The sequence below is a fragment of the Pyxicephalus adspersus genome, chromosome 9, assembly GCF_032062135.1.
Source record: "Pyxicephalus adspersus chromosome 9, UCB_Pads_2.0, whole genome shotgun sequence".
Lineage (NCBI taxonomy): Eukaryota > Metazoa > Chordata > Amphibia > Anura > Pyxicephalidae > Pyxicephalus > Pyxicephalus adspersus.
In genome coordinates, this window is record NC_092866.1 from 23,997,070 (window position 1) to 24,013,145 (window position 16,076).

A 16,076-nucleotide genomic window follows, 5' to 3' on the forward strand; every position below is an offset into this window, starting at 1 on the left:
TGACTCAGGCTTGATTGGTTCATTACCCCTTAAGGGCCCTACTGGTAACCAGTTTGTTATGGAAACTAGATCTTACTGGCACCTGTTTTATCATCTGTTTGTCTGTTGTCCCTTGTGTGGGATCCTTGGAACCCCTAGGTGGTTTAGGTGGTTTAGGTGGCTTGACAAAGAGAAACAGATCACAAACATTCCCACACATATACACAACCCATTATATATACACATATAGTTATCCACATATATCTATAAAAATCTATAAACAATCTTGCGGTGCGACAATGTTTAGTATTGATATTATAAGCTTCAAAGTACATAGAGAGACCATAATTTAATTTCCATAATTTGATTTTTTATTTTTTTTTTATCACATTACAGTTTACAAAACTTTGATTTACAAAGGGTCAATGTCAAATTATGGTGACCACCAAATAAGAACCTGTAGGTCAAAGCTATTCAGTATGACATCAGTTGTATTGTGATCATCGTAGGAATGGGGCTTGTAGGTGTATGGTGTGTTAAAATTATACTGTCAGAGATGTTAGTGACAAAGTCCCAGAACAAGGCATTGTCACCAAAATTTTAGGGGTTTTTGGGGATCTGATGATGTCTCAAAATAATTATTAGCTTATGTTTTTCTGTTAAACAATGTTAATGTTATGTCAGGAAATACATTGGGTTATTGGCAACTGTCATTCTCAATTTTCCAGTAGGTTGTCGAATTTCATTTTCTTTCACAAAGAATACAAGTACTTCACAGCCCCTCACAGCACAAAATTATGAATTCCTGGATAATATCCATTTTGTTGTTTTACTTAGTTTGTTTTGCTGCAAAAAAAAACAAAAAACAAAAAAACATAAAACAAGCTATTTAACAGCTGGCATTATAAAACATGGCTCCGAAAATTCAATGACATTGTTATAAATAGGAAAACTGTATTCACAAACAGGAAAAAAACATTAACCATCAACACCACCTAAATGGAAGAAAACAAGGTTAATGTGGACTAATGAAAAGCCAGAAATGGCCTCCAGATGATTGGATAAAAGTAATATTTACTGATAAATGCAAAAACATTCCAGTTACAATATGTTGGTGGGTTTCTTTTTATGATGTGCCAATGATTTGCCAGTGTGCTTCAGATTCTTACTGTGTTGCTTCAAAGTTTGGACAGATAGTTTTACATTCTCATCATAATAATAAAAGGGGTAGTGGGGCAGGCACGGGTAAGAACGCCGTGCCCTCACCTATTTTGGGATTTGGGCATGTGTGCCCACTCTTATTTTGCAAAGAGTTCTTTGGTGGTCTGTGGCTCTGACTGGCACCTACTAAAAAGCGGGTGCACCGGCCAAAGCCACAGACCACATCTCCCGTATGGAATTACAGGCTCAGGGCAGCCTTCTCTCTCTGAACACAACCTGCCCACTCTCACATAGGCAGGGGTGTAACCGGGCGAGCACGTCATGGATAGTACAGTGCCCCCTCTTTTTTTTTTATGACTACACCCCTGTTGATAATACAATAATTCAGGATCCAGAGAGTTATATTTAAATTGTCTTTTACATTGTCCTATGATTATACCTAATAATGGATTACTATAACTTGAACTTGTCCCTTCCCACTTTTTAATTCTTCTCTATACCACCCTTGAATGATGTGCAGGGCCCTTTTTATTTTTGTCTCTTTAGCTCTTCTTTGGCCCTATGATGGGTCTTCGTGCTACAAAGAAAGCTGGAAATATGATTATGCCAGTGCCGTTCTTGCATTATTATATTATGAGTGCAGGCTGTTTATTGAGGTTGGGAGAGCCTAGCCTGTATTGCACATTATATGCAATGTCATTAATGAATTATTAAACTTTTTGAAAATGCTGTCACCATTTGCTAACTGTTAGGGAAAAAAGTAAAAGACAGAGTACATACTAAAAAGCACAAACAGATGTTAATAGCTCAACATGCTAAGTAACAAAATAAACAACTCTATATATAGAAAACAAAAACAAAATTCTGGAGTAAAAGTTTTTTCTACTACTTACTTGCCCCACTGCCTGCATCACTTTTTAGTGTTTTGAAGAGAGTGGAAAATTCTGTAGGTGTCAGATGCCTGTTTTCTTTACTATACACTATGTTTTCATTCATTGCCCCTGATTCATCATTGAAATCCGCGATCGCTGGAAGCGCGAACGTACGCGCGGCCAGCGATCGCGGATCACCGCGGGCCGGGCTCGAGTATGCGCGTACACACGATTCCGGATCGCTAATACGAATGCGCGACCGATAATCCGATTTTGCTTGATGAATCAGGGGCATTGGCTCAAATGCCAGTACAGGGAGTAGAGACATATGGTCTGTTCCATAGAATCACGGTGCTCTGTGGGGGACCAGGTCTCCAACACACCTGGAAATAGAAAATTCTTCAGCCAGTAATTTCTGTAAGTAAAATTGAAAATTTAAATTATATCTTTAAAACTTTGGTTTGTGAAAAACTGCAATAAATTTTTCAAAAATACTGCATCCAAAGTCAAAGTGCCAGTGCTGTTTTGTTCTGATGACCTAAATGATTTCCTTCTGTTTCGTCACTTTGCTGGTCAACACTTACAGAAGGGAAACAGTTTTGTAGATTATTAGCAACACACAAACCATACCAGCCTGTGGTGCCAATATGTTTTGTTTGAAATAAAGTCAAAAATAAAATAAAAGTATACAAGTATTGCCTGACGGACATGATTAGTGCTAAAGCTAAAACACTTTGCTTTGAAAGAACTAGTGAGAAGAATATTTGTACATCTTGTGAACTTCTTTTCCTTTTTAGTTGCAGGCTGAATTGTTTAAAAGTTAAAAGCTTTACCTTTGTATGCAAGTATTGGCTGAATGGTTTGCTCTTAGGATAAAGAGGAGCGTATGCAATTAAACATAAGGAAGTGAAAAAAGGTTTTTTTTTTTAGAGCTTTTCCATATTCCACCTGGAGCAAAGAAAAGCATTATGATCCAATGATGTCCCTATCTTCTGACTCCCTAAAACCAATGGGTCTCCAGAGCATTGGTAGTGCCCAACGCTAATTGCTATTATGATGTGTTGCATCTTTTATGCCTGCAGATAGAAGCAACATTGAGCCAGGCAGAGTGAGAAATATAACTTTTCTGCTGCTTACCTTCTGGCCCTGGAGGCATAACTGCAGGGGGAAAACTTGAAGAAGAAACTGCCTACCCTTTTCCTTGCTTTGTAAGCATAGAAGCAAGTAGAGTGGGAAGATTCTGTTGCCAAGAGGAAGGACAGGCAGTTGCAAAACAAAAATAAATAATATTTAATAATTAATTTATATATATATATATATATTTATATATATAAATTATATATATATATTTGTTTCTTACATTCTTTGGTAGCCTGCCCTTTCTAAAATAAGGACAGTCTAAAAAATATATAAAAATAAAATATGCCCTCCCCCTTATTCCTGCTACATCTCCTCCTCTTTTACCTGCTCCTACACTTCCTTAAATCCCTCTTCAATGCAGAAAGCAGTGGAGGCAGTTGGGGAGATTGACATCTGCTATCATTTGTAAATATTTAATTTCTTGCAAGTTTTTTTAATTTTTTTTTTTGTTTTACTTTTACCACCTAATCAAGCACTTTTATGTAATCAAGCAAACATGGACTGGCATGGCAGCTTAAATGTTGTGAAAAAATCAGTGACTTAGAAGGCTACATCTAATTCCAATTTTGGGGCATCCACATTTGGTAGACGATTTATTCCAGCCTTCTTTATTTTTCTTTTCCAGTTTTTTTTTTTCAAGGGAAAGAGCAGGCAGCAAAAATGACCCATACAATCCTATGAACATAGACTGCTCATCCTTTTCACACAGAGAACCATTAATAGAGTAAAATCAAAATTTGTCCCCACAGCCTTGCATGCTCAGTTTCCTTATGTCAGCTTAGCACTTTAACATATCAGCTGTAAAAAAATAGACCCCTTCCTCCTGCTCATGACCCAGGCATATCCTGCATTAACACCCATTACGTTTCCCCACCCATTACATTTTTATCTAAGTATGCAGCAAGGCACTGCAAAAAGGCAGCTCTTGACTGCAAACAACTTTCTCATGTGCTTTAATTATCCCAAAGTAGAGTATTAAAAATGAAAAATATGCCAATTAATTGGAAAAAAAAGCTAGGGTGTTTAAAATTGAAGAGCTTATATTATTTATAATATTATATATTAGATATTGTTTCTGTGTACAAAAAAAAAAAAGACAGTGAAAAGCAATTGTAGACTGTAGATTTTAGAAAATAAGCCCTGTAAAAAAACACATGCAGCTTCAAGCTAATAGTCCAGAGGACCGCTCATAACAAAGCCTTAACTATTGACCTTTCCAAAACAGCTGACAATTTCAAGGGCTAGGCAGTGCATTAGGGTTATTATGGATTTGACCTCATTAATCACAAAGATCGAATCTCTGCTAGTCCTGAACCTCAACCGTAAATGCTGCCAGGTATTCCAGAACCTCTCATGAAAATAGTTAAGAATGTTAAAAGTGTATTTTTTTCTTTTATTTCTTCATGGGACAGAAGTACTTGATAGAAATAGATCCTTTGATTTAGATATAATAGAAGGCAAAACTTTTCTTCTTGAAAATGTATTATGGAGAGGTGTGTTTACAATCACTGTAAGGTTTCAATTGCCATCTAAGTCAATGTTAGGTTCATTTACATATTGGGCCTGTTTTTTTAAACTCTCCAAGGCTGGAAAGGATACACTTTCATTAGTGAACCTGTGAGATCCAGAAAACCTGAAAACATTTACCAACAGGTCCAGTTTGCTCCAACAGGGAAAATAAACTCTTTTCTGAGCCTTCCCAAGGCAATCAGATATTGGATTTTCCCTGACATGACTATGTATACTGTATTTACCCACGTATAGGCCAACATTTTCAGCCCCCAAAATGAGCTGAAAAAAAAACCCTTCAGTTTATAAGCCAGTCTGGTGCAAAAAAGCACCTGATTCGGCCACGGCTACAAGCCGGCGTAACTCCGGCACCAAATTCGATCACTGTTACAGTTTTTTCAGTAGTAATCTGATTACTACTGAAAAAACATATTTACCTTGTCCCCGCAGCTCCTCCGGCACATCTTGTCTCTTCAGGTTTCAGCCACGAATGCAGAAATGAGCTCCAGGGATTCCTGGTGACGTTTCTGCATACGTCCGTGCGGGCTGGAGGTGGGGCGGGAAATTCAAATATTTTTGTATTGGATTCAATACAAAATAGCTGTATTGAGTCCAATACAAATAAATATTCATATAATATATACATAATTATATTATATATATTATATAAACTACTGTACAGTTAGATTAAATTATACACTATTTTTTTAATTTTTTTAACACATTTTTTGGGGGGGGTTTATTTAAAGTTTATTATTAAATAAATTACATTTATTAAATATTGGACATATTTTGGAGAGTTATGCCTAAGAATTATAGCCTACAATGTAAAAAAAATTTCCATGCAAAAAAATGTTACGCTTTTTGCGTGGAAATACAGACAGAATTAGAATGCTAAGGGGGCTACAGTGGCTGAATGCAGTAACGCTTTGTACCGCTTTCAGCTCCTTTTTCCAGTCAGAATCCTAAGAGAATTTAGTGGTTGGGTACGGTAAGTAGTATACCTACCTAAGCACTAAATTCTCTCTATGGTATTTGTTTACCGTATTATGGCTGTAATGGCTGTATTATGCAATTTTATTGGTATTTATTATGAATATTGAAACTTGCCAGTAGCTGCAGCATTTCCCACCCTAGGCTTATACGCGAGTCAATCAATTTTTCCGGTTTTACGAGATAAAAATAGGTACCTCGGCTTATACGCGGATCGGCTTATACACCATATTTTCACAGATCACACAGTGAAGAATTTCTTTCTTATCCAGGGCCTAAACTTCTTTTCTTCTTCTCCAGACGCAAAGAGCGCCCTCTTGTTCTTTTTAATGATCTCAAAGTGAGTAATTGGGAGGAGAGTTCTCTATATGGACCATGTATAAATTAATAGAGGGTGATCATATCTCCCCTTAATCGTCTCTGCTCAAGGGAGAATAGATTCAGTTCAGCTAATCTCTCCTCATAGTGCGCTCTGTGAAAGTATATAGAATATATACTAGCCTTAGAGCCAGTTTGCAGCAACTGCACATGGACCACACAGCAATTTAAAAAAAAAAACAAAAAACACAGAAATTCATTAGCAGATATATGGTGGCTGTGTGGGGACCAGAAACTTAGGGCAATCCTACCAGCAAACTGGGGAGGTACATGTACACTGATCACCCTGGTACAACCATTCCTGGTCATACCAGGTCCCGGAAGGGGATACTGGACTCTTGCCAAAAACCATAAGGCAAAAAGGAGCCTCTCAGCAAATAATAATCCAACGTATATAGATGCTATAGGGGTTCCAAGAGGAGTTCCTGATGAATATAAGGCCACTGGGTTTCTATAAATAAGAATGTTGATTGAATTAATTATATATACTATAATCAGCAGCGCTTTGTCAACCAGACTCGGGATGCAATCAAAGGGCTTGCCGAGCAACTAGACGCAACATCCCTGATGTCGTGGCAGAACCGAATGGCACTAGATATGTTACTGGCCGAGCGAGGTGGAGTTTGTAAAATCTTTGTTGAAAGTTGTTGCACCTTTATTCCTAATAACACAGCGCCCGATGGAACAGTGACTGAGGCTTTAAACGGTCTCACGTTGCTTTCCGAGGAATTGGCCAATGCAGGAATAAACAACTGGATAACCGATTGGTGGAATTCCTGGTTCGGTGGATGGGGGCAGACGGTTAAAACCGCCCTTACAGCTGTTGTGCTATGTATTGCCACATTACTCTGTCTAGCTTGCTGTCTGGTACCAGTGATGAAGGGATTAATTTCCTGGATGGTTGACATGGTAGCTAGAGATACAATGTACGAATTGGTTGAGACTGACCCAGAGATTAATAACATAGAAAAGCTTAAGTACTAATAAAAAGTTTCCCGTTAATGATAACCTATGATAAAGTTTCTAAAAGGTCATATGGTTTGATTAATCCTCAACAGGAGGGAAATGTGAAAGTATATAGAATATATACTAGCCTTAGGTAAAGTGAGAATTAACTCAAACTATATTATTCTGTTTTAAAATGACTAACTCAGGTATTTGTGTTCTTTACTTCGGTTCCTGGAGGCGCCTTGGCCTTGCACCTGGTCAAGTGAAACCAGATAAGAAGACCATAGAAACTGCCAGCAGATAAGGAGACCATGGAAACTACAACCCCCTCAAGAAAACCAATTAAAAGTGGAATGTACAGCGGCAGTAAAAAGCAAAATAATAATTAGTCTGTCTCCAGGCAAATTTAAGAAGAGACCAGCCCAGAATTGGATGACCGGTGACGCAAGGAACTGAAGTAGATAAAATATAGACTTTTGCTTAAGTTTTCAGAGACTCCTTTAGACAGAGGAAAGGACAGTCCTAACCTCTATTGCCTTGTCTGTTGTGAGTTTCCCACGCGTGAATAAAACCTTGATTCTTTTACTATACCTCAGAAGTTGTCGTGAATAATTGTCAACTTACTATTGACAGGTCCTTCATTCCTTTAATTAGTTTAATTGCCCTTCTCTGCACACTCTCCAGTTCCACAATTTAATTTTTGTGAACTGGTGCCCAAAACCGGACTGCATATTCCAGATGTGGTCTGACCAATGCTTTGTACAGGGGCAGGATTATGTCTCCATCTCTGCAGTCTATTCTGCTTTTAATACAAGAAAGTACTAGCTTTAGATATTGCAGCTTGGCATTGCATGCTGTTATTAAGCAGAATAGTTTACTTTTTAACATCATAAATAAAGATGTTAAACAATAAAGGTCCCAACACTGAACCCTGGGGTACACCACTAATAACCTTAGACCATCCAGAGTATGAATCATTATTACTACTCTCAGGATGCAACCTTTAAGCCAGTTCTCTATCCATTTACAGATTGACTTTTCTAAACCCATTGACCCTAACTTGTATATTAATCGTCCGCGTGGGGTACAGTGTCAAATGTTTTAGCAAAGTCCAAGTACACTATATCAACTGCTATTTCACTGTCTACCTGTTTACTTACTTCCTCATAAAAAGAGAGTAAATTTGTTTGACAACTTCGGTCTTCTTGAAGCCATGCTGACTATCACTTATAATATTTTTTTCTAGCAGAAACTCCTACATTTAAGGGCAAACATTTTTGGTTTTACTTGATCCATGAATGTTTCATGCTGACCAGTGTTTTATAAACAGGTACACTAGACAAGAAACATAAGCAAAATTGTGTTTTTGTTCTAAATTTCATTTTGTTTTGCAATACAAACATTTTAGTTCCCATTGCTATTGATGCAAATGTGTTTGAATTTAGCTATTCTTTGAATTTTCATTATACTTTATTATATTGTAATTATAATGTAATATAAGAAATTAGTCAACTGTTTCTTCATTATGTTGCACCCTGACCAAACTTTGCTCTATTTTTCCTTGCCTATTCTAACAATATTTGCACACAGTTAGGCATTAGCCTCACTTGCACCTATGTTACACTGTTTGAATATTGGTTTGCCTAAAACAACCACATTTTTTAACATTATATAAAAGAGTGGCAGTGAAATTGGCATTTTTGTTTTTACATTTTTTGGAAGACATAATATCTGATCTCGTGCCTGCCCAGGGTGGCCAGTCCAGAAAGGAAAAGAAAGCAGGGGATGTGCAGGACCTACTGGACTCAGATTGCAAAGGGATTCAGGGCTTTGAAACATAGTTCCGTGTATGTGTGTTCACTAAATAAATGGTATTTTCTTCAGTTAATCAGTATCTGGTATATTCCTGCATGTAGCTCACATACCTGCAGCCATACAGCTAACCTCTTACTGGTTTCCTAACACCTTTATAAGAGAATAGGTCATAGCGATAGGCTACCCTATCACAAAGCAACATAGGCACTTGTATTTCTGGAAAAAATACATATAACAATGATACAACTGTAATGAACTGGAACCCACTTCAGAGTAAATGTTTCTGCTTCTATGATCGATGAACATGGTTTCATTATACTTGAAATAACAAACATTACTTTGTACATCTTATCTACTGTACTCTTTTGTACTTCTGCTTATCTTCTGTATGAAACAACATTTTTACTCAATAAAGAATATAAAAAATAGACCTTTCTGAACTGTAAAACTATTGTTTTTACCAAAGAAATATAAAATAACCCATTAAATGCCAAAAGAACATTGTTAAAGGAAGCTAACAAAAATAAAATAAATGCAATAAAAATACTTTATATATAAAGATATATATATATATATATATATATATATATATATATATGAAAAGTATATATTTTAGTAAACACGCCCCCTGTGATAAAATCATCTCTAGGAGCAAAAGAATAGGAACAACTTAAATATAATAAAGTGTAAATGGAAAGCATTATACCCTAGGTATCTGTTAGGATATGATATGAAAATATTAGGGATGTTAAAAAATATATATTTCACAACATATGACATTGAAAAAATATTTTAGGAAGAATAGGGATAAGAAACACTGATGCTCGCCTTATATGAACAGTGGGGCTTGTCTCGACAAGTATCTGACAAGCGTACAGAGGTTGCCCAACGTCTTTCATGGATCTATGCTGAAGGACGATGTAAAATAAGTAAGGAGAGGAGAATGCAGAAGGGTGCAGCTTACTTTTTCTCCCGCTTCCCCTCTTCACAGAACAGAAGGGCGCAGTATGTACAGCACTCGTTCATCCATCTTTCATTTTTTTTTCTTTGAAAAAAATCTTTAAAGATTATTTCCAATGGCAATAATTGAACATGTGTATGCAGCCTTAGTTAGGCTTAAATTTGCTAAGAGATAGCCTAAAGATCTATGCCTTGAGATAACAGGTTTAGAGGATTTTAGAAGATAAATTTTTTCTTGTGAAATAAGTTTTTTGTTTTCGTTTTACCATATTAAGATATAAACTTTTATGTAACAAATTAAAAAAAGGCAAACTATTCATACCAGGTTTTCTATAATTAAAATGTAGTACTTTTTAGAACCTGTCAGGGCAGCAACAAAACATTTAAACAGCGCAAACATTTTTTTTTAGGGCTAAGGGTAATATGTGTGCCATTAGAAAGAATGATTTTTTAGGGGAACAGTGAATTTTAATGCAAGCTCACCAGTGTAAAGCTGCCGGAGATGCGCGGCTCCGGCCGTGAGCTTATTCAGTTGCTGAATTGCACGACGGCTTACGATTTCGGATCGCGAATACGAATGCGCGAGCGTCCAATTTTTCTTGATGAATTAGGGCCCATGTATCAAGCCAAAGACTTCTTTTTTTTATAAATCTAATGTAGTCAGTCCTTTTTCAGAATAACAACTTGGCACTAGAAATTGAGCCACCATACCTCAACCTAATCCAATTATTCTATTTTTCTATATGGTAAACAATTATTTTCCTTATTACAAAAAGTGTATGAGTTATGTACTTTATGTCCTTAACTGTTACACTTGTTACTGAACGTACAGTGCTTACATTTTTTTTTCAACTTCTAAAGTCTTTGAACTGTTCCACTTCATTTATATTGCATGTCTAAAGTGTCTAGTAAAAGCCAGTAAAATGACTCTGTGTTTTTGAGCTTACATCTTCTGAGTCATAAAGTTATAAAAAGCAGAATATTACATAACAGCACATACAACCTCTGTGTGAAAAGGTTATAGCTAACCATATGTGTGATATCTGTAGCTTGCAGCTAATAATATGAGGTGGTTAAACCAAAACCAAAATAGAAATTTAGGAGACCAAGAGAGGTATATTATTTTTTTCCAGAATACTTACTGCAGTTATTTCTCATGGGGTAGCAGACTATATGTGTGCAAAACATGTACAGAAACTGGTTGGAATTTCCCCAATGGTTTCCTAGTCAACTTGTTTGAATTAAAAATGGTTTTGCAAATTATTACTGGTTGACTGGAGGTTAATAGACCTGTATGAGCAGACATAAGGATTTGGACTAAGTAAAAAATCATACGTTTTTGTATAAATCAACACTTGTTTGGGCCCCAATCTTTTTGTGTGAATTCCTTTATTATATTTGTTCAATTTTAATTTGGGCTATATATAGAATAGTCTTTTTAAAATTCAGTTTAGCAAAATATGACAACCTTAAGATGTTCTGTACATTACTGGTAGAGAAACATATAGGGGTTCTGTATATAGCATATAAAATATACTCTGCTTCTATGAAGAATAGTTACTGCTTTGTTTGATTGTTTTCAGAAAGCAGCACCTGCAACAGAAACAATCAGCAAGATGACCCTGAAAGCTGAGCACAGAATGACCTTGAAGACTGATAAGAGAACCTTGCGTTTAGAACCAGTTTGAATAAGAATTCAAGATGGTGGACAGTCATTTCTGTGCCAAAAGTGCTAGACACATGGTTTATCCACCCCATTACCTGTTTGTGAACTTTTATGGTTATATGGACTTCCAATTATACATTATTAGACAATCTTCCTAAAGACAATTAGATAATGGCTTAAGCCCTCCTATAAAGGAGTGATTCCTTATGCCTATAAAGATTGATGTATTTTCTAGTTTTAGTTAGAATCTCTTTGCCTTACCTGCTAAACATTTAATTTTCTCTGTTGCAACAATAAATCTTCTTAATTAGGATCTACTGTCTCGTCTCTGATGGTCCGTTTGGAGACCCCCTAAAAGAACCGGACACTGGTGTATGGAAACACTTTTCTTTAGTTTTCCATTTCATGTTACCATCAGTACCCTGACTCCCACCCCCAATCCCTGGAATTTTGACAACTGTTTACTAAAAACTTACAAGTTTGGCAAGGTAAATTCATTAAATGATAAAATGTGTCCTATTTTTGCAAGTACCCATTCATGAAAAAAAGGTATTGATGATTATTTATTTGATTAAACATTATGTTTATAGGAATATGAGAGGAAAAACATTTCTACTTCCTAAAATTGGTAGTGTATTCCTAAATTAGTATTAATCAATTATCATCTTGATGTCTGGGTGAAAATGCTAGGTATTGGTAAATTGGGTAGGATGGAATTTAGATAGTATGTAGATTCCTTAAGATTATTGAGTAATTCAGTAATTCAATAGGAAATGTAACAAAAATTCACTGATTCTGGAAGTAGAAAACACATAGTCCAAACTCGTGTCAAGGGAGTAAGGATACATTAAAGCATTGTCATGGGGAATTGAGGCTAGATGAGAAAATAAACAATATTTTGTGAGGAATAGTTACTGGTATTGCAGTGCCTTGTTGCTCACTGATTTTGATTCATATTGGAACTTTAAATTTAAGAAATACAAGTTCCATCACACAGATGGCAATATGCTATACCTGTCATTGACAAGCATAATGGAGCTTAGCCAATTGAGGACAGCTGTACGTCAAGTGATCCCCATTTCTTTGAATTGCGGAGCTATGTTATTTATCATAGAAGCAATAAAAATTCCAAATAAAATATATACTAAGATCAATTGTTCTGCTATTGTAGGAATGCAGGTTTCAGGATAGATCAAATAGTGGGCTACCATGTGGACTTTATCATCACAATCATCAGCTATTGCTCATATCTGTTCAGTTTTTTGGATCTTGCACAAAACAGGGTCAAAGGGCTTTGGTTCCCAAGGAAAAATTTCTTTTAATATATGAGCAGGGATAAAAATATTATTCCTTGTTTTTTTACACTTGTATAATTATCTTGTCACCAATGTAATGACTAGATCATTTGATTTAGAAAGTTAGCCCAATTATAGATTTTTTCTTTAACAAAATTGAAAAAGGAAAGTGTACATAGCTTGTTGTTGTGATAAGTGATGCAATTTGGCATATTAAAAGCTTTGTCAAAACATTCTTTCCATTCAAGCATGAAATACTATTATCCAGGTCATATAAACTATGGCTAAGAAAAACTATAGTGCTCTCATACATTTTAAGTTATCTCAGAAAAAGAGGCTTGGAAAGTTTATCAATAATTTTTAAGGAACGTAAACATAAAGCATTTGCCTTTATCTGTGAACAAACTGTCCCACTGGATAAAATGTAAAAAAAAAATTAGGTAACAAAGCTTTTAGAGAAAAGTATACCAGCATAACAAATGCACAATACACTGTAGGAGAAAGGGAAACAAAAAGATCAGGATAATTGCAGACAAGCAAGTATACTTTACGGAGGCCCCCTTTCATGAAGCAGGTTCCGGAAGTGGAGCCAATGATGGTGGAGATGGTTTGGTTCTAAGACAAGCCTCAGGATGCAGTACCTAAAATTGTCATGCAACTGAAGAAACATAAAGAGTCAGATGGACCACTAGTTTTGAAGCCGGGTCATAAACTTATTATTGTAATCAGGGCAAACAAAGAGGAATGTAGTTAGAGAATCAAGAGAGTCATGACCAGGAATGATACAGAAAGCAGGTCTGTCCAGAAATTTACAAAATCAACATCCAGAAGCTTTAACTGGTCATGTCGGAAATGACAGAGATCAGTAGAATGAAGCCCAGATACACAAACATACAGGATCTGGGTCAGCAGAAATTAACACAATGGGCCTGGTTTATCAAAACTCTCCAAGACTAGACAAGATAGGCTATTGTGGGGGAACCTGGGTGGACCAGCAAAATTGGAATGGATGTCATCCAGGATTGAAAACATTTGCTAATTAATGGCAACTTGTTCTGAAGAAATCCATTCCAGGTTTGCTGAATCACCCAGGATCCATCATGACAGTCTATCCTACCAGGTCTTGCAGAGCTTTAACAAACCAGGTTGCATGAATTAGACCATGCCCATATTACGTTCTTATATTCAATAGTGGCCTTCTAATAGTCTTTAACAAGAAACATACTGTATATAACAGGTGGAAGAGACAGTCTACAAAAAACAGCAAGGAGACATACAGACTTCAAAGATTGTTTAGATTGATTGAGATGTACACAAAGAGGAAAAACGATTGAATAGGAATTCTGAGAAATATGAAAATTATTAAACAGTGCAATGCTTAGCAATATTTTCAGGGATTAAAGCTAAGGATAATACAAACTAAAGTTTTTCATTTGAATATTGTTATAATTTGTGTGTATTGCTAGGGGGAAATCTTCAATTAACTTCCCATAACAAAACTTTTGATGGCCTTCCATACCCTAGAGTTTCTTCTTTTTTCCTCCTCTGTACTCTCAGCACTGTTGTAGCCACCTACCTGGCTGGAGTAAATCTCTGGCTGTCCACCCTCCAGGTAAAGTCCCCTCTATATGGTTGCTAAAGGTCACTTTGGAGGAAAACCTTGCAGCAACAAATCTACTAAGACTTCATCTGTGGCTCAGAGGTATGGTAATTTCTCAAAATGTTTGATGATCATATTGTGAATCCTGGAATCCACCAATGGGTATGCAGGTGAGACACCTGAATGAAAGCTTTGTATCTTTTATTTATGCCATAGGATTCTTGAATGAGGAGCTACAGACCTAACATGTAAATACTTTTTCTTTAAAGGAGCACTATGTGCAGACATACAACAGCATGTGTTCAGGTGTGTCTTGTACTGCAGACAGGAGTGGACTGAATCTGTCAGGTTCTCTGTATTCTGCAAATCTCACACCTGGTGGATGGATGCAGCTCACTAACCAAACTTATGGTTCTGTGTGTAAAAAAAGGACAATCAAGGTTGTAGGAGTTTGGACCCCTCATTCGGTTTACCTATATTAAAGCTCTAGTTGTTTAGTTTCACTATGCAATGTGATGGCGAGGCTCTGGCATGATTACCCTGGATTACTGTGTGCTGAAATGGTCATCTTTGTGAATATTACTTTGTAATTATTATGTTTCAATGCTGTGCAGAGGGTAGGCATAGCCAGGCAGCAAGTTCACTGAGCACTGACAGCTTAAGGAGAATCTGTCAACTGGTAATCAAAATGTACTTTCATTTGTAGCTTCTGTGAAATAACTAGAGATTAAAAATCATGTGCTAAAAGTAAAGTTAAAAGCACAAAAATAAAAAAATAACGTTTCCCTTAATGAAAGATGCTGGTGGTCAAATGTACCTGGATCACCCAGATTTACTAATGAAAGTGAAGCTGGGTGATCCAGAAAATCTAGATTGGATTTCTTCAAAGGAATTTGCTATTTGCTAGCAATTGTTTAAAATCCTGGACCAGATTCATTCCAGGTTTTCTGGATCACTCAGATTCACTAATGAAAGTGTATCTTCTCCAGCCTTGAAGAGCTTTAATAAAACAGACCCATTGTGTCATTCCTGCATTGAACTGTCAGCCATAACTGCTCTTGGTTTTGGTCAAAAAAAAGTCTAAATCGATATGTGTGTTTCTCTACACATATCGATTTGGTCTATATTTAGGATGTGGCATATGGGCATTTTTGTGCACTATATTGAATGTTTGCCAACCAGTGAACCCTTTATTTATATGTCGAAAAAGGTCTGTCTACTGGTTTCCATGTGAATAATAAATATTTTTGAACTTTCCTCCTGGGATGTGCTAGTTGTTTTCTGTCATTTGTTTACATGGAGCGGTCAGGAAAAAGGAAAATTTATTAATTTTTGTAATTTTCCTTTTCCTGATAAGCTCCATGCCAAAATATATATATATCTACCTAGTTATGGCTATCTACCTAGATATCTATCTAGTTAGGTCCTGAGTGTCCTGTTGTGTGCTGACATGGATCTTTTTTAGGAAAGGAAAATTAGAGTAAGTAATACATTTTCCTTTTTCATGTCCTATCTGTCAAAAAAAACTCTACGCCCTAGCAACTTTTTGTGTAGAGAGTTTTGGTCTGCCTTACCTATGTTAATTTGCAGGGCATTGACTGCTGATAGCATTTGCAAAACATGATTTGATTATTTCTAAATCACTTTCTGAGTTTGATTTTAATAGCACACTTTATATACCTAATGAACTTCCTGTGGATTGGGCAAAAGTTTTAGTTCATCGTCCGTAGTGACAATTTAAAGTAATTTTCTTTACCTTA

At 36.2% G+C, this 16,076-nt stretch overlaps 1 long non-coding RNA gene across 1 annotated transcript in view; it reads right to left on the reverse strand.

Annotated features, from left to right (window-relative positions):
* Positions 1 to 333: 333 nt before the first annotated feature.
* LOC140338631 (uncharacterized) overlaps positions 334 to 16,076 on the reverse strand; it is a 78,988-nt gene continuing 63,245 nt past the window's right edge. Inside the window, exon 3 of the long non-coding RNA XR_011922281.1 lies at positions 334 to 825. This is a non-coding gene — a long non-coding RNA (uncharacterized lncRNA). The remainder of the gene's footprint in view (positions 826 to 16,076) is intronic.